The following is a 24,916-nucleotide window of genomic DNA, read 5'->3' on the forward strand; positions in this document are numbered from 1 at the left end:
AATTCTCACATATTAATTTAGCCCATTTCTAATCATCTGTGTAGCGCCCCTAGGTGTACTTACCGGGAAGATTCTAGCCTATGTTCATCCTGGGTCGGAGCTTCATAGCGTGCATCTTCCCTGGAGCGGGCAGCATGGTGTCTCTCTGAAGGCGTCTGCTCCGGAGAGGAGAGCTGTCGAGTCTGACCTCACTTCCTCTTCCTCCCAGCGTTTTGTTCTGTTTACTCCACCCACCTAAGGGTGGGCCTATCCAATGGGCCTAGCAGTTTCTTTATTGCTTAGCCAATGAAATCAACAGATTGATATATGACACTCCCCATCACTTCCCCTTTTTCAGTTTAAACAAAAAAAAAAAAGGCTTTAACTTTAACATAGCAAAATTACATATAACAAAAGTTATCAAGTAAAAGTTATATCAGAAACATTTATACATATAACAAAATTGACCGTAAATCTCTATCAATAAAGCAAAATCTATACTAATGCAAATTATTCATGTCTATATCATATCCCCCTTTAAATGTAAAAGAACATTTATAAACTATATTTGGGAACATGGGCGCAGTTTTTTCTCTCCAAACTGCTTCCTGCTGAATGGGGGCTTCGTTAATTAGGTCTTTCATGGTATAACCTGTGTGCCAGGGTCATCTCAGTTGGCAGTTGAGCGAAGCAATTTTCTGAAGATGTTCACAGCAACCCTTCAGGAGGACGTGGTCCATCATACCAAATCGGGATAAATGCAATCCACAAGGTCTGATCCTCTGTGAAAACAAAAGCAGAATCTCTTTTCCAAAGTATCATATCCTCAGATCCAAATTTTGAAATCATACCCTCAGGATATCCGTTCTGGTTCCACTGGGCAGCCCATATAATGAAATGTCTCTCTGTACTTAGCTCCTTCACAGTCAAAAATTTTAAAGAAAACACAATGTACATAATCCAGACTCTCTGTGAATTTTCCATTTTTACGCGGCTTATATTTCTTTATTTCTTTTAATCTCTTAACTATCTGTACTCTGTCTCTTTAAAGACTTTACCTTTTTTTTAACATTAACTTTATTCTCTATATTCTTTTTCTTCTCTCTCCCAAGCCTACGTACATTCATCCAACAGTGTGACTCGTTTAGTGGTCTGAATCTGTCCTATTGTGAATCTGCAATTTTTTACTATCCAGGAGCACTTTTGATTTGCGCCTTTAAATCACTAGGCGCTTAAGAATCTAAGCTGTGACATTCCTAGGTTAACTTTTTGCTTTTTGAGCGTATATCTTTGACCTGGAATAACCCTGTAGACCAGGCAGTCTTTGAACTCTCAGAGATCCTCCTGTCTCTGCCTCCCAGGCATTGGGATTAAAGGTGTTTGCTACTACACCTTGAACTCACAGAGATCTGTTCATCTCTGCCTTCTAGGCACTGGGATTAAAGGTGTGTGCTACCACACCTTGAAGTCACAGAGGTCTATCTCCCTCTGCCTCCCAAGTGTTGGGATTAAAGGTGTGTACTACGACACACAACAACTCTCTTCCTTTTTTTTTTTTAAGAACTTCAACTTTTAGCTTGCATATATTTTTAACACACTTTAAACCATTCAGAAATTTTCTCTGTCTTTGAATCTCTCTTTACTGTATATCTCTCTTTTTCTGACCACAAGAGCCTTTAATTTACCAAGCAATATCAGTAGGACTAAAGCCATGGCTTTGCCAGCTGGATCCTTAGCTTTCCAGCCTCATGGCTGAGGTACTGGCTGTAGCCATGTTTATAGCCACAACTGGCGTTTCAAGTTCCTTGCCAGCCAGAGAGCTACAACAGACAACACTCAAGTCCTCTCTCAGTAGCCGGCCCTCCTGCCTCAAACAGTCAGAGTTTGCCCTGGCAGGATGGCCCAGAAAGCTGGCATTTTTAAACGCGCAGCTTTTTTCCTGCTACGGCTGAAAACCGAAAAGCATGCGTTCAGCTTTTCGTCACCACCGTTTAAGTGTTTCGTGGCAGGACCTCTTAATGAGCTGCAGGGATTTGCAGCTGAAGCTGAGTCAGGAAAATTTCAAAATGGAGGACGTACCATTTTGTGCTAGCTCTGGGGCTGCCAGGTAGGAGCGGCACTCAGCACTTTAATTCTGAGACTGAACACGCAGCACAGAAATTCTTTTCATCCAAGTTACATCCAAATCTGACTCGCAGAGCACTGTGCAGTCTGAAAACACGTCTCTGTATGGCGGCAGGAATCCGCCATGATCTTCCGCCTGCCTAAGCCTGATTCTGCCTTCTGCCCAGGAGCAGGCGGGGAGCTCTGAGTCATCGTCAAGGTCTCAGAGCACTCTCCTTCCGATCCCAAGCGGGAACACAAACATAAAGCCAGAGTTTGCACTGGCGGCACAGCCCCAGGAAGCCACGCTTTAAAATAACGCAGCTTTTTTTCTGCTGCTCTTGCTGAATCAGGAAATCTCTCTACAGCACGCCACCAACAAACAGCAAAAATCTGTGTTAAACTCTCTCTCCATTATTTTTAAGCCTTCTCAGGTTTTTTAAGTGGGTTTAGTCCATCACTTGGGGCGCCATTTGTAGTAATATGGGCGGTGGCGGGGCCAAGGTATTTTTCTTTTTCTTTTTTCTTTTTTTGGTTTTTCAAGACAGGGTTTCTCCATGTAGCTTTTGGAGCCTGTCCTGTCACTAGCTCTTGTAGACCAGGCTGGCCTCGAACTCACGGAAATCCACCTGCCTCTGCCTCCCAAGTGCTGGGATCTATATTGAGAGGGGTAACTTCTCACTGATGCAGCTTGGTTTTTCTCTGATATTTCAATTTTCTTAAATTGAGCTGGCTTCAAAAGTTTTTGACATTTGTTTCTTTAAAAACTATGTCCTCCAGGTACACCTAAAATTAAACTCAGGTACCCAAGACCTACTGAAGACGTGACTGAGAGAAACAGTACTGATGGAAAGACAGCCAGAATATTGCTTCATCCAATTCAGAACCATCCTGGGCCAGAGTAGTGACACATAATCTTGTCTTAGTTCTCATGAGGCAGCAGGAGGACAATCAGCAGTTCAAAGCCAGTCCTGACTGTGTGAATCCCTGTCTAGGCAAATAACTAAGCAATGGATTAAGTCAGGGCAGCAAAGCTCTGTACATCATGACTCTCACGCTCTGCTACCTGTATCTGCTTACTCTCATATATGGGTGACTGTCCAGGCAGCGAGATGTCTCTGTGATTTCTAGAGTTTTGTAAGTTGCTTACCTCTCATTTACTTAGGTCTTTGATGGAGTTGAAAAAGATAGTTATAGTTTTCCTTAGTTATGATAAAGATAAAATAGATATGAATATTGTAATTCTTACTTGAAAAAACAAACAAACAAACAAACAAAGATGTAGCTCCCCACAAGAAAACAAACCCAACTATGATGCATTCTTTCTTACTGGGAAAATCTGATGGGAGTGGAAACCTGAGCTCTTTCCTGAGTTTGGTTGGTTCCCTTTTGCCCTCTTGGATGCTGCACTTGGTTCCCCTCTTTCCCCTCTCCCCCTACCCCGTCTCCTCACTATGTTCAGTGTCATGTCTACCCTGGACTCTCCCAGATGTCTCTGCCTCTGACTACACTCTCTCCTTTATCTCCAATAAGCCTTCTCCTCCACCATACCCCAGAACAGTCGTGTCCTTTCCTTTTTCATTTTTTCTTTCAATATGGAACTGAAGTTATAGGTAGTTGTGAGTCACCATGTGGGTGCTAAGAATCGAACCCAAGCCCTCTGCAAAAGTAGCCAGTGCTCTTAACCTCTGAACCATCTCTGTAGCATGAATTCTATCTAATTGTTCTTTAAATAAAACCCGGAACCAGATACTAGGGGTGAAAGCTGAGAGATCAGAGAAGCAGTGCAGCCAGCCACCAGAGAGACCTTTTACCTCTAACAATGCTCAGACCAAAGGGGAATTCTGGTCTTAGACTGCATCCTCAGACTGCTTCAGACTGTACCTCAGACTGCATCCTCAGACTGCAACTGTCTCCACCAAACCTGACTGCATTGGGGCTCCAGTCTCCTTCCTCTCTGCCCAGCCATATCCCTTCCTGTCTCCACTTCCCTAGTGCTATGATTAAGGACATGGGACTCCCAAATACTGGGGTTAAAAGATGTGAGCTACCACTGCCTGGCCTCTAGTGGCTTAGCCTCTGCACTGTGATCTTCAGGCAAGCTTTATTAAAACACAAACAAAACATCACTATACATTTCTCAAGGCCCTGTTTTTTTTTAATTTAATAGTAAATACGCCAGTGCTTTTATTTTATTTTATTTGACAGGATTTATGTAGCTCAACTTTGCTTTGAATTTGCAGTATAGCCAAGGATAACCACAGATTCTGGATCCTCACTTGGGAGGCAGAGGCCGGTGGATCTCTGTGAGTTCGAGGCCAGCCTGGTCTAGAACAGCTAGTTCCAGGACAGGAACCAAAAAGCTACGGAGAAACCCTGTCTCGAAAAAAAAAATTCCCCCCCCCCCCCGAACCCTCAAGGGACATGCTGACATCATAATGTAAATGACAGGGCCTAAAAGCTCCTTGTTAGGCTGGAGGTGGCCCAGAGGTGGGGAATGAAGGCTGCTCTTGCAGAGACTCAAGTTCAGTACCCGGCACCCATGTTGTGTGGTCCTCAAACACCTGTCCCTGCAGATTCCCTCTCGGCCCCTCTCCATAGCACTTGCACTCATACGTGCATACGCATACACACACAATTTAAAATAGTAAGAAAAGCAAATCTTTAAGGGTTCCTGTTGAACTGCACACAAATGTTTTAAGAACCCAAAGGGATATTTCATTGCTAATTATTTCCCAGGACTCCAGGCAGGTTTACCCCTGGTGTACATACATCCATGCTATGTGGCTAGCACCTGCCCGGTGCTCAGGGTACAGGGCAGAGTTCTTGATGATTAAAATCCTTGTAGGGTTGCACAGCGCTTCATAAAGCACACACTCCATTATTTATTTATTCTTTTTTAGTGGGCTTCCCAAGAATATTAATTGCGCTGCCCCTATAGACGGAAGACCCTGTGGGGAAAAGACCTAGTCTCCTAAAACGGTGCCTACTAGGCAGTAGTCCGTTAGTGTTCTAGAGGAAGAAAAGCATTTTCTTTACCAACGATCACATCAATCTTGTTTGCACTGCCTTGACTCTAGGGAAGATGGAGTGATGGGTGGTATAATGACTGATCTGGGCAATGAGACCGTCGATCCTCTCTTAAGGCCACTGCTCAGAGTGATGTGTGTCGGGGCAACAGCAACTAGGAAATATGGAGACCTGCAAACCTAGAAAACCAAGCACCTCCAAGTCCCTGAGGGATCCCACTTGATCTATCCCAGCTCTCCTAGATTCCACTTGGGGCTGTGTTCTAACCTGCAGTTTGCAATTTATGGCTATAGACCCAGTCCAAACTTGACAGTGACCAGTGACTGGCTCCAAAGAAAATGTGAGTCAAAACAAGTCATTTGGGAAGACCTTTGAAAGTCTGCCTCATCACGCCTCCCTTAATGACAAGTCTGCCTAGCTGAATCCTAGGAGATTCACAGATGGATTCTTCCCTGAGCTTTAGATATCAGAGCTCTCAGAGCCACGGGCAGACACAGGGAAGGGCAGCAGCTGGTACCTGAGCATGCCCACAGCCTGGCTTTCCCTGGCAGGGGCTATTGTGATGTCATTGAATCTCACTATAAAGGCAGAAGCTGTAGCTGAGAGGGGGCATAGGCTTGAGGAATGGCGCTACTGTGGGGCCTGGCTGCCTCACTGCCAGCGTACCTCAGCATGGTGTTACTTGCATTTTTAGTTTCTGGTGCATGGATACGGTTTTCTAGGCATCAGAACAAGGGCCAGGTGGCAGCCAAGAGAACGGTACGTGATAACCACTCTTTTTTAAGTCACTTCTCCCCATGCTGACGTCCTATAGGTTTGTCTGAATGCCTGTTCTCTGGGCCATAGGAGGACCTGGATGGAGGGCAGAGGGGAGTTGAGACATTACTAACAGATGCTTCCTCCTTTTTCTTTCTTTCTTTTGATTTTTCAAGACAAGGTTTCTCTGTGTAGCCCTGGCTCTCCTGATTTCTGTAGACCAGGTTGGCCTTGAACTCACAGAGATTCTTTAGCCTCTGCCTCCCAAGTGCTGGGACTAAGGGAGGCACTACCTGCCTTGTTTTTCTCTTAATTCACTTCAAGAAGCCTTAGGATGGGTATGGTGGTGCATACCTTTAGTCCCAACAGTTGGGAGGGAGAGGCAGGAGGATCTCTCTACTTTCAAGACTAGCCTGGTCTACATAGTGAGTTCCAGGACAGCCAGGACTGAACAGAGATTCTGTCTCAAAAATTGAAGAATACGAAGAAGAAGAATACAAAGAAAAAGAAGGAGGAGGAGAGGGAGAGGAGGAGGAGGAGAAGGGGAATGAAGGGAGGAGGATGAGGCGGGGAGAAAGAGGGGGAGGAGGGGGAAGAGGAGGAGGAAGAGAGGGAGGAGAAAGAGGAGGAGGGGGAAGGAGAAGAGAAAGAAGAAGAAGAAGACGATGACAAGGAGGAGGAATCGAGGGGGAGGACGAAAAGGGGGAGGAGGAGAGAGGAGGAGGAACGGGAAGAGGAGGGGAAGAAAGGGGGAGGAGGGGGAAGAGGAGGAGGAAGAGGGAGAGGAGAAAGAGGAGGAGGGGGAAGGAGAAGAGGAAGAAGATGAAGAAGAAGAAGACAATGACGACGACGAAGAAGAAGAAGACAACGACAAGGAGGAGAAGTCAAAGGGGAGGAGAAGAAAAAGAAGAAAGAAGTAGCTTCGGTAGCTTTAGGATCTATTATCAAATAGACACTGAGGAAGAATTACTAGGTATAGAGGAAGTGCTCTCTAGGAGTTCCAGCTGAAATGGAGCATTCATATGACTTAACTCTGGGGAAGTTGGGGAAAAGAATGTGGTAGGAGTGGTGTGGATATTGACCATCGCATGGATGGGAGGCAGACGGTAGAGTGAGCTTGTCTTACGAAGAAAGATTTATAATCATATGACAAGACAAAGAAGGTTTCAGGGAGTGAATTGCAAGTGTCTATTTCCAGTGGGAGAGGGATTGTCTGAGTACATTGTTTGTGTGTTTGAAACATCAGTAGATCACGCCACTTCTGAGTCTTCGATCCTCTGAGCAGACCATGAGCGGCTGGCTCTCCTACAGTCCTGCCATCTTCCCCAGACTTGGCACGCCCACCTCTTTATTGAGTCACTCCAGTGAGTGTGTGGTATTGCACTGTGGTTTCACATGCATCCCCCACCCTGCCCCCTGATAAATAATAACATTGAACAACACCTCAGGTTTATTAGTTGTTTGGAAATTCTCCTTTGTAAACTGCCTATTCAAGTCATTTGTGCATTTTTTGTTTGTGTGCATTTGTGTGTGTGTGTGGGTATGAGTGTGTGTGTGTGTGTGTGGGAGCATGTGAGCATCTGGGTGTCTGTGTGTATGTTAGTGATGATCAAATTCAGGTCATTGCTCATTCCAGGTAAAGCTATTTATGTAGTTGAATTAAGTTCCTACTCTCTTAATGCCTCACTATGGGATAAAATTCCCCCCCCCCTGGCTGGGCGGTGGTGGCACACACCTTTAATCCCAGCACTTGGGAGGCAGAGGCAGGCAGATCTCTGTGAGTTCGAGGCCAGCCTGGTCTAGAACAGCTAGTTCCAGGACAGGAACCAAAAAGCTACGGAGAAACCCTGTCTCGAAAAAAAAAATCCCCCCCCCGAACCCTCAAGGGACATGCTGACATCATAATGTAAATGACAGGGCCTAAAAGCTCCTTGTTAGGCTGGAGGTGGCCCAGAGGTGGGGAATGAAGGCTGCTCTTGCAGAGACTCAAGTTCAGTACCCGGCACCCATGTTGTGTGGTCCTCAAACACCTGTCCCTGCAGATTCCCTCTCGGCCCCTCTCCATAGCACCTGCACTCATACGTGCATACGCATACACACACAATTTAAAATAGTAAGAAAAGCAAATCTTTAAGGGTTCCTGTTGAACTGCACACAAATGTTTTAAGAACCCGAAGGGATATTTCATTGCTAATTATTTCCCAGGACTCCAGGCAGGTTTACCCCTGGTGTACATACATCCATGCTATGTGGCTAGCACCTGCCCGGTGCTCAGGGTACAGGGCAGAGTTCTTGATGATTAAAATCCTTGTAGGGTTGCACAGCGCTTCATAAAGCACACACTCCATTATTTATTTATTCTTTTTTAGTGGGCTTCCCAAGAATATTAATTGCGCTGCCCCTATAGACGGAAGACCCTGTGGGGAAAAGACCTAGTCTCCTAAAACGGTGCCTACTAGGCAGTAGTCCGTTAGTGTTCTAGAGGAAGAAAAGCATTTTCTTTACCAACGATCACATCAATCTTGTTTGCACTGCCTTGACTCTAGGGAAGATGGAGTGATGGGTGGTATAATGACTGATCTGGGCAATGAGACCGTCGATCCTCTCTTAAGGCCACTGCTCAGAGTGATGTGTGTCGGGGCAACAGCAACTAGGAAATATGGAGACCTGCAAACCTAGAAAACCAAGCACCTCCAAGTCCCTGAGGGATCCCACTTGATCTATCCCAGCTCTCCTAGATTCCACTTGGGGCTGTGTTCTAACCTGCAGTTTGCAATTTATGGCTATAGACCCAGTCCAAACTTGACAGTGACCAGTGACTGGCTCCAAAGAAAATGTGAGTCAAAACAAGTCATTTGGGAAGACCTTTGAAAGTCTGCCTCATCACGCCTCCCTTAATGACAAGTCTGCCTAGCTGAATCCTAGGAGATTCACAGATGGATTCTTCCCTGAGCTTTAGATATCAGAGCTCTCAGAGCCACGGGCAGACACAGGGAAGGGCAGCAGCTGGTACCTGAGCATGCCCACAGCCTGGCTTTCCCTGGCAGGGGCTATTGTGATGTCATTGAATCTCACTATAAAGGCAGAAGCTGTAGCTGAGAGGGGGCATAGGCTTGAGGAATGGCGCTACTGTGGGGCCTGGCTGCCTCACTGCCAGCGTACCTCAGCATGGTGTTACTTGCATTTTTAGTTTCTGGTGCATGGATACGGTTTTCTAGGCATCAGAACAAGGGCCAGGTGGCAGCCAAGAGAACGGTACGTGATAACCACTCTTTTTTAAGTCACTTCTCCCCATGCTGACGTCCTATAGGTTTGTCTGAATGCCTGTTCTCTGGGCCATAGGAGGACCTGGATGGAGGGCAGAGGGGAGTTGAGACATTACTAACAGATGCTTCCTCCTTTTTCTTTCTTTCTTTTGATTTTTCAAGACAAGGTTTCTCTGTGTAGCCCTGGCTCTCCTGATTTCTGTAGACCAGGTTGGCCTTGAACTCACAGAGATTCTTTAGCCTCTGCCTCCCAAGTGCTGGGACTAAGGGAGGCACTACCTGCCTTGTTTTTCTCTTAATTCACTTCAAGAAGCCTTAGGATGGGTATGGTGGTGCATACCTTTAGTCCCAACAGTTGGGAGGGAGAGGCAGGAGGATCTCTCTACTTTCAAGACTAGCCTGGTCTACATAGTGAGTTCCAGGACAGCCAGGACTGAACAGAGATTCTGTCTCAAAAATTGAAGAATACGAAGAAGAAGAATACAAAGAAAAAGAAGGAGGAGGAGAGGGAGAGGAGGAGGAGGAGAAGGGGAATGAAGGGAGGAGGATGAGGCAGGGAGAAAGAGGGGGAGGAGGGGGAAGAGGAGGAGGAAGAGAGGGAGGAGAAAGAGGAGGAGGGGGAAGGAGAAGAGAAAGAAGAAGAAGAAGACGATGACAAGGAGGAGGAATCGAGGGGGAGGACGAAAAGGGGGAGGAGGAGAGAGGAGGAGGAACGGGAAGAGGAGGGGAAGAAAGGGGGAGGAGGGGGAAGAGGAGGAGGAAGAGGGAGAGGAGAAAGAGGAGGAGGGGGAAGGAGAAGAGGAAGAAGATGAAGAAGAAGAAGACAATGACGACGACGAAGAAGAAGAAGACAACGACAAGGAGGAGAAGTCAAAGGGGAGGAGAAGAAAAAGAAGAAAGAAGTAGCTTCGGTAGCTTTAGGATCTATTATCAAATAGACACTGAGGAAGAATTACTAGGTATATAGGAAGTGCTCTCTAGGAGTTCCAGCTGAAATGGAGCATTCATATGACTTAACTCTGGGGAAGTTGGGGAAAAGAATGTGGTAGGAGTGGTGTGGATATTGACCATCGCATGGATGGGAGGCAGATGGTAGAGTGAGCTTGTCTTACGAAGAAAGATTTATTATAATCATATGACAAGACAAAGAAGGTCTCAGGGAGTGAATTGCAAGTGTCTATTTCCAGTGGGAGAGGGATTGTCTGAGTACATTGTTTGTGTGTTTGAAACATCAGTAGATCACGCCTCTTCTGAGTCTTCGATCCTCTGAGCAGACCATGAGCGGCTGGCTCTCCTACAGTCCTGCCATCTTCCCCAGACTTGGCACGCCCACCTCTTTATTGAGTCACTCCAGTGAGTGTGTGGTATTGCACTGTGGTTTCACATGCATCCCCCACCCTGCCCCCCGATAAATAATAACATTGAACAACATCTCAGGTTTATTAGTTGTTTGGAAATTCTCCTTTGTAAACTGCCTATTCAAGTCATTTGTGCATTTGTTGTTTGTGTGAATTTGTGTGTGTGTGTGTGTGTGTGTGTGTGTGTGTGTGTGTGAGCATGTGAGCATCTGGGTGTCTGTGTGTATGTTAGTGATGATCAAATTCAGGTCATTCCTCATTCCAGGTAAAGCAATGACTACATTTCTGGTGTATTTTTTTCTTGATTTTTGTTTGTTTGTCTGTTTTAGTTTTTTTTCCTTTTGGTTCTTCAAGGCACAGTTTGTCTATGTAATCCTGGATGTCCTGGAGATCTTTCTGTAGATCAGGCTGGCCTCGAACTCACAGAAATCTGCCTGCCTCTGTCTCTCAAGTGTTGGGATTAAAGGTGTGTGTCACCACCGCCTGGCAACAGTATGTTTCTATTTATTTATTTATTTATTAAAAACTTTCGTTTCTCATTTTACATACCAATCCCAGTTCTCACTCCCTCCCCTCCTCCCTTCCCCTCCACCTCCCCCCATTCACTCCTCAGAGAGGAGTCCACAAAGTCTAGCACATTGCTTTGAGTCAGGACCAACGCCCTCCCCACTATATCTAGACTGAGCAAGGTATCCCTCCAAAGAGAATGGGCTCCAAAAAGCCAGTACAAGCAGTAGGAATAAATCCCGGTCTCACTGTCAGTGGCCCCACAGTCTGCCCCAGTCATACAACTGTCACGCACATTCAGAGGGCCTAGTTGGGCCCTATGCTGGTCCCCTCACTGTCAGGTCAGAGTTGGTGGGTTCCCATTAGCTCAGGCAAGCTGTTTCAGTGGGTAACCCCATCATGGCCTTGACCTCTCACTCCTCCCACTCTTCGACTAGACTTTGCGAGTTCAGCCCAGTGCTTTGCTGTGGGTCTCTGCCTCTGCTTGCATCAGTTGCTGGATGGAGGATCTATGGTGATATTTAAGATAGTCATCAGTCTGACTACAGGACAAGGCCAGTTCAGGCACCCTCTCCACTATTGCTTAGTGTCTTAGATGGGGTCATCCATGCGGATGCCTGGGAATTTCTCTAGAGCCAGGTTTCTTGCCAGAATGCTTCTTTATTCTAATCTTTTCTTTTCTTTTAATAGTTTTATTTAAGTATTGGATAAAAGAAACATTTCTCTAGATTTTACGTCAACATTTTGATGATCAAATACCCGTGCTGTGCAGCTGTGCACATGAGGACGATGCTATTTGGATTTAGTGGGTTATTAAAAAAAAGGCAAACATGAGGTTGGGAGTTGGATATGTTGTGTATATGGGGAAAGTTGGAGTGGGGAGGGGTGGGTATGATTATATTTTATTGTATGCATGTATAAAATATTTTGAATTAGGAAAAATTATTGAAAAAAAACCCTTCATGTTGTGATTTGATACATTTTGCTGCCTCTTGTACTTCCTGTGAGTTGGGATTTTTCCAAAACTCATGTAGAAATATATGCATTTTCCAGGGGATTAGGGTTGCCAAGTGTGACCTTCAGGAGGGATTCATGCCATTCTTTGCAGACTGGGTAGGGTCTCCCAGGCGGGGCTCCTTACTCTCTGAGGACTGGGTTAGCTGCCACAGAAGTCGGATCCATTTTGTCTTCCGCATGCACCCACCAGCTCCTCTGCTTCTGCTGTGAGTTAAGCTGTACAAAGATGTCACATGAGCTAAGGACAAGTTAGCACTAATCTCTTAGACTTCTGGAACCATGAGGCCAACTAAACCCCTTACTTCATAGATAGGCTGATGACAAATACTCTATTTTTTGCAACTCAACATGAACTAGAACCAGGAGGAATTTGTTTTCTGTTGAGAAGAGAGGACATACTTCATAGGTCACGATACTCACCAGGAGGCACATATTGTCTGCTCTGGTATGGCTATCTATCTATCTATCTATCTATCTATCTATCTATCTATCTATCTATCATCTACCATCTATCTCCATCTGTATCTATCTATCATCTATCTCTATCTATCTACCTATCTATCTATCTCTCTCTCTATCTATCTATCTATCTATCTATCTATCTATCTATCTATCTATCTATCTCCATCTGTATCTATCAATCATCTATCATCTATCTATCTATCTATCTATCTATCTATCTATCTATCTATCATCTATCTATCTATCATCTATCTATCTATATCCACCTGTATCTATCTATCAATCATCTATCTATCATCTGTCTATCTATCTATCTATCTATCTATCTATCTATCTATCTATCTATCTATCTATCTATCTATCTATCAATCTATCTATATCCACCTGTATCTATCTATCTATCTATCTATCTATCTATCTATCTATCTATCTATCTATCTATCTATCATCTATCCTCCATCGCCTATATCTATCTTTTTAAGTATTTTTAGTGCTAGGGATCAAATCCGGGGTCTGGTGTGCTAGGCAAGCAGTCCACTACCTTTCTTTCTTTCTTTCGGGGGGAGGGGGCGGGGTTTCTCAGTGTAGCCCAGGCTGCCCTGGAACTCACTTTGTCACTCTGTAGACCAGGCTGGCCTACTCACAGAGATCCACCTGCTCCTGTTTCCTGAGGGCTTGCATTAAAGATACATGCCACCGCTGCCCCTTGTAAATCCCATTTTATAAATGATGCTGAAACTCTCAAATACAACATCTTTCCATAATGATCTGCTTAGAGGACCCTGCTAAGTTTCTCACTTTGAATCTATTCTCCTGAAGGAATATTCTCTAAATCATGTTATGTGTAAATAACAACAGTTTTATTACCTATTTTCCAGTTCTTATTTATGACTTTGTTCTCCTTGCCTTCATTTATGAATATGACTTCTAGTACAATATTCAGGAGCAGTGTGTTGTGGGCATCTGTTTCTTTTATTAAGTCAAGGAAAGTTTTCAGTAATTCACCAGTTATGTATAATGTTTTCTGTAGCTTTTCAAATATTCTTTATCAAATCAAGGAAATTTTACAAGAATTGGTGTTAATTAAAAAAAATCTTCTAAAATTTTAAATTTAATCTCTTCATACTGGGTACTAAATATTAAGTATATTTCCTGCCTCTATTTAGATGGTCATATTTTTTCTTGTTTGTTTAATCAGTGTACCGAGTTGCATGAGAATGTAAGATAATAAATCAACTGTGAATTCCTAGGAAATGTATAATTCATTTGTAATGTTGGATCCAACACTTTAATTAGATTTATTAGATTCAGTTTGCTAATATTTTGTTTGGTACTTATGCAACTTTGCATAAATATATTGAGTGGTCAGGTCTTAATTAGATTTTAGAATGGTGATTATTCCAGCTTCCTCAATTAAAACAGAAGCAAATCCACATTTCCATCTCATTAACGGAACAGATGCCCTCACTGCTCATGGAGTTACAGGGGTTTTGGGAGTTTGTACTAAGAATCTGGAACAAAGACCAGATTGTTCTTTATTACACACACACACACACACACACATGCACGCACACACACACACATGTGCACACACACATGCACATACACATGCACGCACACACATATGCACACACACACACACACTCCAAAGGAATGTGACTAAAGTTAAGAAATTGGCTCTCAGCTGGGCCGTGGTGGTGCATGCCTTTAATTCCAGCACTTGAGAAGCAGAGACAGAGGGATCTCTGTGAGTTCAAGGCCTCTGGTCTACAGAGTGAGTTCCAGGACAGGCTCCAAGGCTACACAGAGAAATCCTGTCTCAAAAACCAAAACCAAACCAAACCAAACAACAAAAAAAAAACCTCTCATATCTCCTCTGAAATTCATAGACAAACTTGGGTAAGAGTTAATATTACTGTCCCCAGTCCAAAATCTGCAGGACAGGACAGGCTAGTAAAATAGGTATACTTTGGTGTGCTTCCGTTTTGTGGAAGGATTTGTTCCTCTTCAGGGTGTTCTGGTCTCTGTTCTTTTTTATTTATTTGTTTGTTTGTTTATTTATTATGTATACAATATTCTGTCTGTGTGTGTTCCTGCAGGCCAGGAGAGGGCACCAGACCTCATTACAGATGGTTGTGAGCCACCATGTGGTTGCTGGGAATTGAACTCAGGACCTTTGGAAGAGCAGGCAATGCTCTTAACTGCTGAGCCATCTCTCCAGCCCCCCTGGTCTCTGTTTTTAAAGCCTTCAGCTGATTGGGTGATGCCCACTCACAGTATCGAAAGCAATCTGCTTCAAAGTGTACTGATTCTAAATGTTAATCATATGTAAAATTACTGTCAAAGAAATGTTCTAGACTAATATATGACCAAACATCTGGGCTCCATAACCTAGCCAAGTCGACATAAGAATTAACCATTACACTCCTTTCTCTTGCTTTGATTTATTATTATCATTCAGGCGGTGGTGGTGCACACCTTTAATCCCAGCACTTGGGAGGCAGAGACAGGTGGATCTCTGTGAGTCTGAGGCCAGCCTGGTCTACAGTGAGTTCCAGGACAGGTCCAAAGCTACACAGAGAAACACTGACTTGAAAAACCAAACCAAAAAATAAAAGACTTATCATTATCATTTTTAAAAGTGTGTGTGTGTATACAAAATTGTGTTTGTATAATTGTGAGTCTGAACATGAGCACAGATACCAGCAGAAGCCAGAGGTGCTGGATCCCCCTGGAGCTGGAGCTACAGGCAATTGTGAGCATTTGCTGTGTATGCTAGGAATCAAACCTGGGTCCTCTACAAGAGCTGTGCTTTAACTGCTGAACCATCTTTCCAAACCCAGTTCTTTCTTTTCTTCTTTTCTATTTGTTTTTTTTAAGACTTATTTTTTTTATTGTGTATGCAACATTCCTTCCATGTGTGTCTGCAGGCCAGAAGAGGGCACCAGATCTCATTGTAGATGGCTGTGAGCCACCATGTGGTTGCTGGGAATTGAACTCAGGACTTCTGGAAGAGCAGCCAGTGCTCTTAACCACCGAGCCATCTCTCCAGCCCCCTTCTTTTCTATTTGTAAAGAGTTTCATGACTTAAGTAGTTCTTACATTTAGGTTTTTACTCCATCTCAAGTTCGTTTTTAAACAGGATATGAAGTAAAGACCCAACTTCATTCCTTTCCACGTGGTTATGCAGTTGTCCCAGCATCATTTGTTGAAGGTTCTTTTCTTTTTTCATTGAATGGTCATGGAGTCTCTATAGAGAACCAGCCGATTTTTATTATTAGATTCTTAAACCACAACTATTTTTGAGCACTGTAGTTTTGTTTTGTACACAGTTTTTCTTTTTCTTTGTTTTGCTGTGTTTTTCAAGACAGGGTTTCCCTGTGCAGCCCTGCTGTCCTGGAGCTCATTCTGTAGACCAGGCTGGTCTCGAACTCATAGAGATCTGCCTGCCTCTGCCTCCCGAGTGCTGGGATCAAAGGTTTATGCCACCACCACCCAGCTCTGTACAAAGTTTTAAAATCAGAAAATATGGGCCTTCCAACTCTTCTTTTTCAAGATTGTTTTGGCTCCTGAGGGACCTTTGTAATTCCACAGGGATTTTTAGGACAGAGTTGTCATTTATACAAAAGAGGGGCTTGGATAGGAATTGTGTAGTATCCCTACAGAATCTATAGATTGTGTTGGTAATGTCATTTTAGCATCAAACCTTCCAATCATGAAAAAGAATGTCTTAATTACTATTTACTTTCTACAACAATGTTTTGTAGTTTTCTATCTCATGACATAGCTACCCCCTAAAGACCCCACCTACTAACACTATTACCTTGGGGTTAGGGTTTCTACATAACAAGTTGGGGGATAACACTGGACCCAGTGTATGTCGGGGGAAGTTCCCTGGTATTTCTAATTTGTTGGATGTTTGTTTTTATTTTTCTGCACCAGTGAGATGACATGACAGTTTCCTACTTATGCAGCTAGTATGGTGTAATGTATTGATCCTTGTGTTATGTTTAAATAACTATGCGTTATTTAAAAAATCATCTTCACGGTGTATCTGTTGTATATGGCATTGTTCCATAAGAATAATTTCATAGAGTAAGTGTTGTACATTGAGCACAATCCCCCTCCTCCCCACTCATCTTCACTGTCTCCCCATTGGTTCATTTACTCTTGCAGGTCATTACACAATCCCCCTCCTCCCCTCTCGTCTTTACTGTCTCCCCATTGGTTCATTTACTCTTGCAGGTAATTACATTTCTGCTTTAGTGGCATGGTTACGCTTATGATTTTTTGTATCTATATAAAATCTAGGAACTACAAATGGGAAAGATCATTTGGTGCTGGTCCTTCTGAGGCTGGCTTAGCTGGCTTCAGATGAGCCCCAGGTACATCCCTTTTCCTGAAAACTGTGTAACTTCTTCTTCATGACAGAAAAAAAAATCCATTGAGTATACAGACATATTTAATGCCCATTCCTCTGCGGCTGCTCACATATGGCTCCATAACTTAGCTGTTATGAATGGTGCTGCGGTAAACGCTGATGTGCAAGTGTCTCTGTCACATCAAACATCCATACATTGTTTGAATAAATTCCAAATATTTATATTCATCATCATTCTGTAAGATCTCACCTACCCAGTTAGGTATACTATGTTTACGTTCAATAGCAATTTCTCTGCCCTATCTTACATTTTTGAGTAGTTTTGCAAAGTGTAAGTCAGGATGGGCGGTTGTTTTCTTTTAGCACATTGAAGAATTTATTCTGCTATTTTCTGATGCCTGATATTTCTGAAAACACACCAGCTCTTCACCTCACTATTCATGTGGCTATGATAGCTCTTTTATTTGGGGACAAGTATTAGAATTCTTTCTCTTCCGCTTCCAGCAGTTTTGAATGTACTTAACTCAGCTGTTCTTCGGCGTCTGCCGTCACAGCTCTTACACGACGTCAGTGCTTCTCAGTTCTCACAAGTTCCTAGTTATTAACTCCAAGGACAGACTGCTTCAAAGCAGTTTTCAGAGCTGCAGAGATCAGTAAAGCACTTGCTTGGCAAACATGAGGACCCGACTTTGATCCTAGAATTATGTATAACATCTGTGTTCAGCAGCACACGCATGTAACCTCAGCACTGGGGTTGAGGGTAGAGACAGGTGCACCCTTGGGGCTCCCTGCCCAGTTAGTTTATAAACTTCTTAGCAATGAGAGGCCTTGTCTCAAAAATCAAGGTGGATGGTACCAGAGGAATGACACCAAGGCTGACTTCAGGCTTCCATGTGCACCCGCCACATAGGCAGACACACCCTGTACACTTGTGTACCCACAGGGACAAGCATACCCACGCGCAAACATACATAAAAATAAAGCAGGTTTCAGAGTCTTGGAAAACTGAACAGAAAATACTGATTTTCTATGTAGTTCAGTGTTACTGATCTTCAAGTAATGTCTTGCTACATTCTTGCTGCCCTTGCCTCCTGGGCTCTTATTGCTGTATCTCCTATGCTCGTTGGCTCCATTTTACCTCTCTAGGCTGCACTGTCCATACCCTCTTCAGATCTTTCACCACATGAGAATTTTAAATTGACTAGGAGAAAATTTTAAATAGCCATTTCGCTGGGATTAAAGGCGTTCATCAGCCAAGTTCAGATGTTTGTTTTGAAGTGGGGTTTCATTCTGAAGCCTAGGCTAGCAAGGAGTTTGCTAGATATCCTAAGATGGTCTTGAACTCATGGCAGTCCTTTCAGGTCACCCTCCAGAGAGGAGGGTTTCTGGACGAGCCACCATAATCTGACTTTGTAGGGGTTTCGAAGCCTAGGAATTTCCTCAAAGGCATTTCATTTGCCTTCAAGGATGGCACCATCAATCCAGAAACACTTTATAATTCACGGTTTGAAGGTAGTTTGAGGAGCACTCAGATAATGTGAACTCGACGCTGTCTCAAGTCTCCTAAGATAAACATGCCCGTGAAGGAGTTTGTAGACTGTGTTATTAAAGTGGGAAGACCCATTCTAAATGTGGGCAGCATGGCTCCAGGGACTTTGGTGTCAACGAGCTGACTGCCACTCATCTCTCTCTGACTAGGGCTGGAATGTGACCAGCTAAGGCCCGCCTTCCCCACCGTGATGGTCTGACCCTCAAAATACACCGTTCCTTCCTCTTTCCTCAGTCCGCTTTAGTGCAGCTGACGCAGCAATAGAAGAACTGATAGAAACTGAGAATCATCAGTCTGCAGCAACTTTTCAGTGTGAAGCTGAATCCCCTGGCAGTTTCCAGGGCCTAGGAATATGTGGTAAATTTGTCATTGAGCGCTTCTAAATGAGCATGTGGGGTGTCTTCTGCTGGATTAAAAGTGATATGAATTGGTGAGATTGCTTAGTGATTGAGGGCACTTGCTGTTCTTGCAGAGGACCCAGGTTCAATTCCCAGAATCCATAGAGATTTCACCATCTGTAACTCTAGTTCCAGGGAACCTGACACCAACTTCTGGACTCAGAAGAGCACCAGGCATGCATATGGTTCACATACATACAAGTAAACACTCATACACATAAGAAAATGTTATTAGCAAATACATATTTATGAAGCATAATATGTTTTGCTTCGTGCATTGCATAATAATTAAATCAAGCTAGTTATCACGCTTTTCAGATTTTTTTCATGTGTATGATAAGAAATTTAAGATCTATCCTTTTAGCAATTACAGTTTTTAAAAAGTTTTCTTTCAGCCGGGAGGTGATAGCGCACGTCCTCAATCCCAGCACTCTGGAGGCAGAGGCAGGGGATCTCTGTGAGTTTGAGGCCAGCCTGGTCTACAAAGTAAGTTCCAGGACAGCCAAGACTGTTGTACAAAGAAATCCTGTCTCGAAAACAAACAAACAAACAAACAAAAAAGTTTCTTTAATTAGTTCATTGCCCAAGATCACAGGGCTTTAAAAAAAAACCCACATATTTATTTTCTCTGTTCCAGTCTTTCACACCTGAATTCTTTAAAATTCGCAGTAGTAGCCGGCGGGGTATGGGGCAGCTGTACGCCTTTAGTCCCACCACTTAGAGGCAGAGGCAGGCAGATCTCTAAGTTTGAGGCCAGCCTGATCTACAGAGTGAGTTCCAGGACAGTCAAGAACCCTTCTCTCTCGGAAAAAAAAAGAAAGAAAAAATAAAAAGAAAAAAAAAGAAAGAAAACAACAACAAAAATTCACATTGTTTTTCACATTTCAATTTTTTTTTAAAAAAAATAAGAATTGTTTTATTTTCTGTGTATGAGATTTTTGCCTGCCTGTGTACATGACAACACATGTTGCCTGGTGCTTTCAGGGGTCATAAGACAGCAGCAGGTCCCTTGAAACTGGAGTTACAGTTAGAAGACACAGTGTGGGTGCTGGGAACCAAACCTGACCTCTTCAAGAGCAACCAGCGCTCTTAACGCTTGAGCCACCTCTCCAGCACCCCACATTTGAATTCACAATCCTCTTAGTGTCCGTCTCCGCATCCCATATTGAGAATTGATACACTTTTATTTTTCTCTTTGTTATTTGCCACTGTCTTAGCTCCTTTCCTGTCCTCTGACGGCTCTAACAGAATGGGAAAGGTTCAGTTCTGCTCAGTCTCCCAAGGTTATGGTCCACTGGGGAAATCGTGGCCGTGGGAGCTTAGGGTAGTGGTAACATTGCTTCTGCAGTAAAGAAGAGATCAGCGAGGAGTCCAGACTGCAACTTGCTTCTCTTTCCCCACGGACACAGTCTGGGTTCCCAGAGAAGGGCGCCTTGTTTCCTCTGAGCATGTGACACTTTGAGAACCTTTTTTTTTTTTTAATAAGGTCTTAGTTACTTTATACAGGGCATTCTTTGTCCCAACTCTTTTCCTGACCCAGATTTTTCTAGAGTCTGACACTGGCGTGACTTAGGATTTCAGGGTGGCCTCTGAGGTTTCACTGTTGCTCCTTGGGTTTTTGTTTTGTTTTGTTCCCATACCGGATTTCTCACTCTTTGACCTGTGATAATCAATTCAGCCCAAACCTGTAAAATTAAAAGAACTCATTTGAGTCCTATAAGTATAGGTCCAGGAGCCTTTGGATCCGTGTTCTAGAGAAGATGGGGAAAGTAGGGATCTGTATGGGCAAGCAGTTGAATGCTGGGTAAGAACAGGATCCATGTAACCAATAGAAGACAAAGAATAAGAATCTGCATACTAGTAACATGTCCATAAAACCGAGTTTCTTGCCTGAAAAGCCACTGACTCTTTGATATCTACCCCAAATGGCAATTCTTCCATTCTTTCTTAAGAAATTAATCGTGGTCTTCTGTGTTCACTGATATCTTTCTTTCTTTTCTGTTTCTTTTCTCTCCTCCTCTTCTTCTCTTTTTTTTTTTGAGACAGTGTTCTCTGTGTAGCCCTGGCTATCCTGGAGCTTACTCTGTAGACCAGGCTGGCCTTGAACTCATAGAGATCCACCTGCCTCTGCCTCCTAAGTGCTGGAATTAAAGGTGTGTGCCACCACAGCTCGGCTGATATATTTCCATGACATTTAGCCCACCCCATCTTTATTTATATATTTAAAAAAGAAAAACTATCTCCCTTCATTACACACACCAATCCAAATTCCCACTCCCTCCCTTCCTCTCACTCCATCCACATACCTCCCACCTTACCCCATCCATCCTCAGAGAAGTTAAGGCACATGGCTTTGGGGAAGGTCCATGGCCCTCTCTACTATATCTGGGTTGATCAAGGTATCCATCCAAAGAGAGTAGGTTCCCAAAATGCCAGTACATGCAGTAGGGCCAGTAGTCCCGCAATCTGCCCCAGCCATACAACTGTCACCCACATTCAGAGGGACTAGTTTGATCCTATGCTTGTTCCTTCCCAGTTTAGCTGAAGTTGGTGAGCTCCCATTAGCTCAGGTAGACTGTTTCAGTGGGTGAACCCATCGTGATCTTGACCTCTTTGCTCATATTCTCATTCCTTCCTTCCACTCTTCAACTGGACTTTGGGAGCTCAGTCCAGTGCTCCGATGTGGGTCTCTGCCTCTGTTTCCATCAGTTGCTGGATGACATTTAAGATATTCATCAGTCTGACTACAGGGCAAATTGAGATTGGGGTTCCTCTCCTCTATTGCTTAGGGTCTTAGCTGGGGTCATCCTTGTGAATTCCTATATCTAGAGCCATGTTTCTTGTGGCTCCCTCAATCAAGCTATCTCTTTCCTTGCTCTCATCTCTGTCCTTCCTCCATCTCGACTATCCCATTCCCTCAAGTTCTCTTCACCCCTCTCCTTCTCCCCTCCCTTCTCCATCCACCCCGTGCTCCCAATTTTGTCAGGCGATCTTGTCTATTTCGACTTTCCAGGTGGACCTATATATGTTTTTCTTAGAGTTCACTTTATTACTTAGCTTCTCTAGGATCGTGAATTATAGGCTCAATGTCCTTTGTTTGTAGCTAGTATTCACTTATGAGTGAGTACATACCATATTCATCTTTTTGGGTCTGGGTTACCTCAAAAAGATGCTCAATCATACTACAAGAGCATTTGTTCAATTATGTTCATAGCAGCATTATTTGTAATAGCCAGAATCTAGAAGCAACCTAGATGGCCCACAACTGAAGAATGGATAAAGAAAATGTGGCACATTTACACATTAGAGTACTATTCAGCAGTAAAAAATAACAACATCTTGAATTTTGCATACAAATGGTTGGAATTAGAAAACACTATCCTGAGTGAGTTACCCCATTTTTTAAAAATTACATTTGTAAGCACTCAGGAGGCAGAAGTGGGACCCCTGTGAGCTCCAGATCAGCTTGATCAACAGAGCGAGTTTCAGGACAGCCAGGTTTCTCAGAGAAACCCTGTCTCGAAAAACAAAACAAAATGAAAATTATATTTTGTGTGTGTGTGTGTGTGTGTGTGTGTGTGTGTACATGTGTGCGTAGGACATGGGGCCAGGGGCATGTGGAAGTAGAGGACAACCTGAAAGAGTCTTTTCATGTACCATACTGGTCATAGGGATTGAATATAGGTTGTCAAGGCTTGGCCACAGGTATCTTTAGCCACTGAGTCGTTTTGCTGACTCCCACATGGCATCTTACCTGTTTGGTTGGCTATTTTCCTTATGAATGCAAGTCTCTAGAGTACAGGACTCATACACACAATAATCTAGGACTAATTTGTATGTGTGTACATCCATGTACAAATGCCCATGGCACGCGTGTGGAGGTGAAGACGACTTGTGGAAATTGCTTTTCTTCTTATATTCTGTGGGCTCCAGAGACAGAACTCAGGTCATTAGGCTTGGTGTCAAACACCTGGGCCTACAGGGCAATCTTGCTGGTCCATTAGTATACTTAATAAATTATTCACACATAATTCAATGAGATGTAACTAATAATATGGTTACAGATGACAACCGTGTTGATACCTGATATAAAATGTGTCAATATCCCATAGATAAGGTGAGAAGTGTTGTCCATAAAACCCTCAATCTAGAGCATAAACTTGACTTTGTTTCTTTTTGTGTTTCTCTAGATTCCAAAGAAAAATGAACAATTCCAGAACCATCTACTCACAGGTCAAAATGATTCTCTCCCTTATTGATCAGCTCAAGGCTGGTGACTGATCAACCGTGGGCCATGCTTTCAAACTCTAGTCTTGAACAGTGGGTGGAAGAAAGTGGAAAAGGAGGGTGTTCCTGGAGAGTACCCCCATCTTTCTGACATCTTCACTTCCAAAGTCATGCAGACAGCTCCATAACTCCTACATTGTTTGCTTTCCTCGTGCTTCTATGTCCCATACATTTTCATGGAAAGCCCAAAATATGGGGAAGGAGAATGGGCAAAAATTAACTACCAAGAGTTTGGTGAGGGAGGTCCATCTCCTTATTTCGCTACCACGGATGTGGATGTGGGGTAGACATCTTTAAAGGAAAAGATGTATTGGGAACCTCTGTGTCCCTCACTACTGCATTCCGGGGTCACTTCTAGTACATGATGAAGACAGTGTAGTTTGCTTGCAAAACAAAACTTGATAGCTGGGCCGTACCACTCATCAGTTTCACGATGTGACTTCATCTTTGCTCCCCTAATTGTTAGATGATGTCAGTAGTCACTATGCTCACGGTCTCTTTACTCCTGTTACAGTTTCACAGCTGAAAAAAGCTAGAATAATGAATATCACTGAAGCTGATCTAAAACGGTAAGCAGAGTCTGTCTCCAGACTGTCCTATGACAAATACCACGATGGCTGATTTCATGTCAACATGATCCAAACTGGCATAATTTTGGAAGAGATTGCCCTCTCTAGATTGCCCTGTGGACAAGCCTGTGCTGCTTTTTTAATTTTTTTTTTTTATTTTTGGTTTTTCGAGACAGGGCTTCTCTGTGTAGCCCTGGCTGTCCTAGAACTCACTCTGTAGACCAGACAGGCCTTGAACTCAGAGATCTACCTGCCTCTGCCTCCAAAGTGCTGGGATTACAGGTGTGTGCCACCACTGCCCAGCTACATTTTCTTAATCCAGTAAGCAGGGTTCCTCCATGGCCTTTGCATCAGCTGCTGCCTCCTGGGTCCATCTTGCCCTGAGGTCCTACCATGACTTCCGTCAGCAATGGAGTGTAACCTGAGAACTGTAAGCTGAAACAAACCCTGTCCCCCTAAGTTTGTGGTCATCGTGTTTCAATACAACAATGGAAATCCTAGCTGCAACACCATCTTAACGATAGATGCTGTATGTAAAATCCTGGGACTTTTACTTCATTTACTGTGACAGCAATTGCCTCCTTCCTAAATTAACTTCCTATTCTTATTGGCTGGCTTACTGGTACTTTAATATCACTTCAATTCTACTGACATCCCCTTTTGTGTTCAGTATTTTAGGACACTCTACTGGCTGGAGCCAGGAATATTTATTCGGATCCATAGACAGGAGTCTTCAAAATATCTTGCAACATTTGGAAAATGCAAGGTCAGGAAACAGAGTTTCTGGGTAGGGGAGAGAGAGAAGGGAGTAAAAGGAGGGAGGTAAAAGAAAAGTGAGTTTGAGCAATGGAGAATAATATTTTAAGCTTTATTTATTCCATGTTTTATATGGGTATTTTACTTGCATGTGTGTTTGTGCACCACATTCATGACTGATGCCCACAGAGGCCAGAAGAGGGCATTGGATCCCCTGGCACTGGAGTTACAAATGTTTGTAGACTACCATGTGGGTGTTGGTAAGCAAACTTGGGTCCTCTGGAAGAGCAGACACTACTCTTAACTGCTGAGCCATATCTCTAGGCCCCAAAGTGTGTGTGTGTGTGTGTGTGTGTGTGTGTGTGTGTGTACACATCATGTACATGGTGGTCAGAGGAGAAGCCACAGGAGTCAGTTCTTTCCTTCTAACATGTGGGTCTTAGGGATCAAACACAGGTCTTCTGGCTTAATGGCAAGCACAGGTTGTGCGTGTGTGCA

The 24,916-nt window shown here is 43.6% G+C and overlaps 1 protein-coding gene across 8 annotated transcripts in view; it reads right to left on the reverse strand.

The window, feature by feature from the left end:
* LOC142839135 (intraflagellar transport protein 172 homolog) overlaps positions 1–24,916 on the reverse strand; it is a 70,709-nt gene that overhangs the window by 22,043 nt on the left and 23,750 nt on the right. Inside the window, exon 3 of one of the 8 annotated variants that reach the window (XR_012908699.1) lies at positions 19,588–20,491. The exons of 6 other annotated variants lie outside the window; for them this stretch is intronic. The gene's annotated coding sequence lies outside the window, so the exon portion shown is untranslated. Of the gene's footprint in view, positions 1–19,587; positions 20,492–21,271; positions 21,519–24,916 lie in introns of those variants that run through there. One more of the 8 variants, XR_012908697.1, reaches the window with a different exon arrangement.

This window comes from Microtus pennsylvanicus, chromosome 21 (assembly GCF_037038515.1).
Source record: "Microtus pennsylvanicus isolate mMicPen1 chromosome 21, mMicPen1.hap1, whole genome shotgun sequence".
Lineage (NCBI taxonomy): Eukaryota > Metazoa > Chordata > Mammalia > Rodentia > Cricetidae > Microtus > Microtus pennsylvanicus.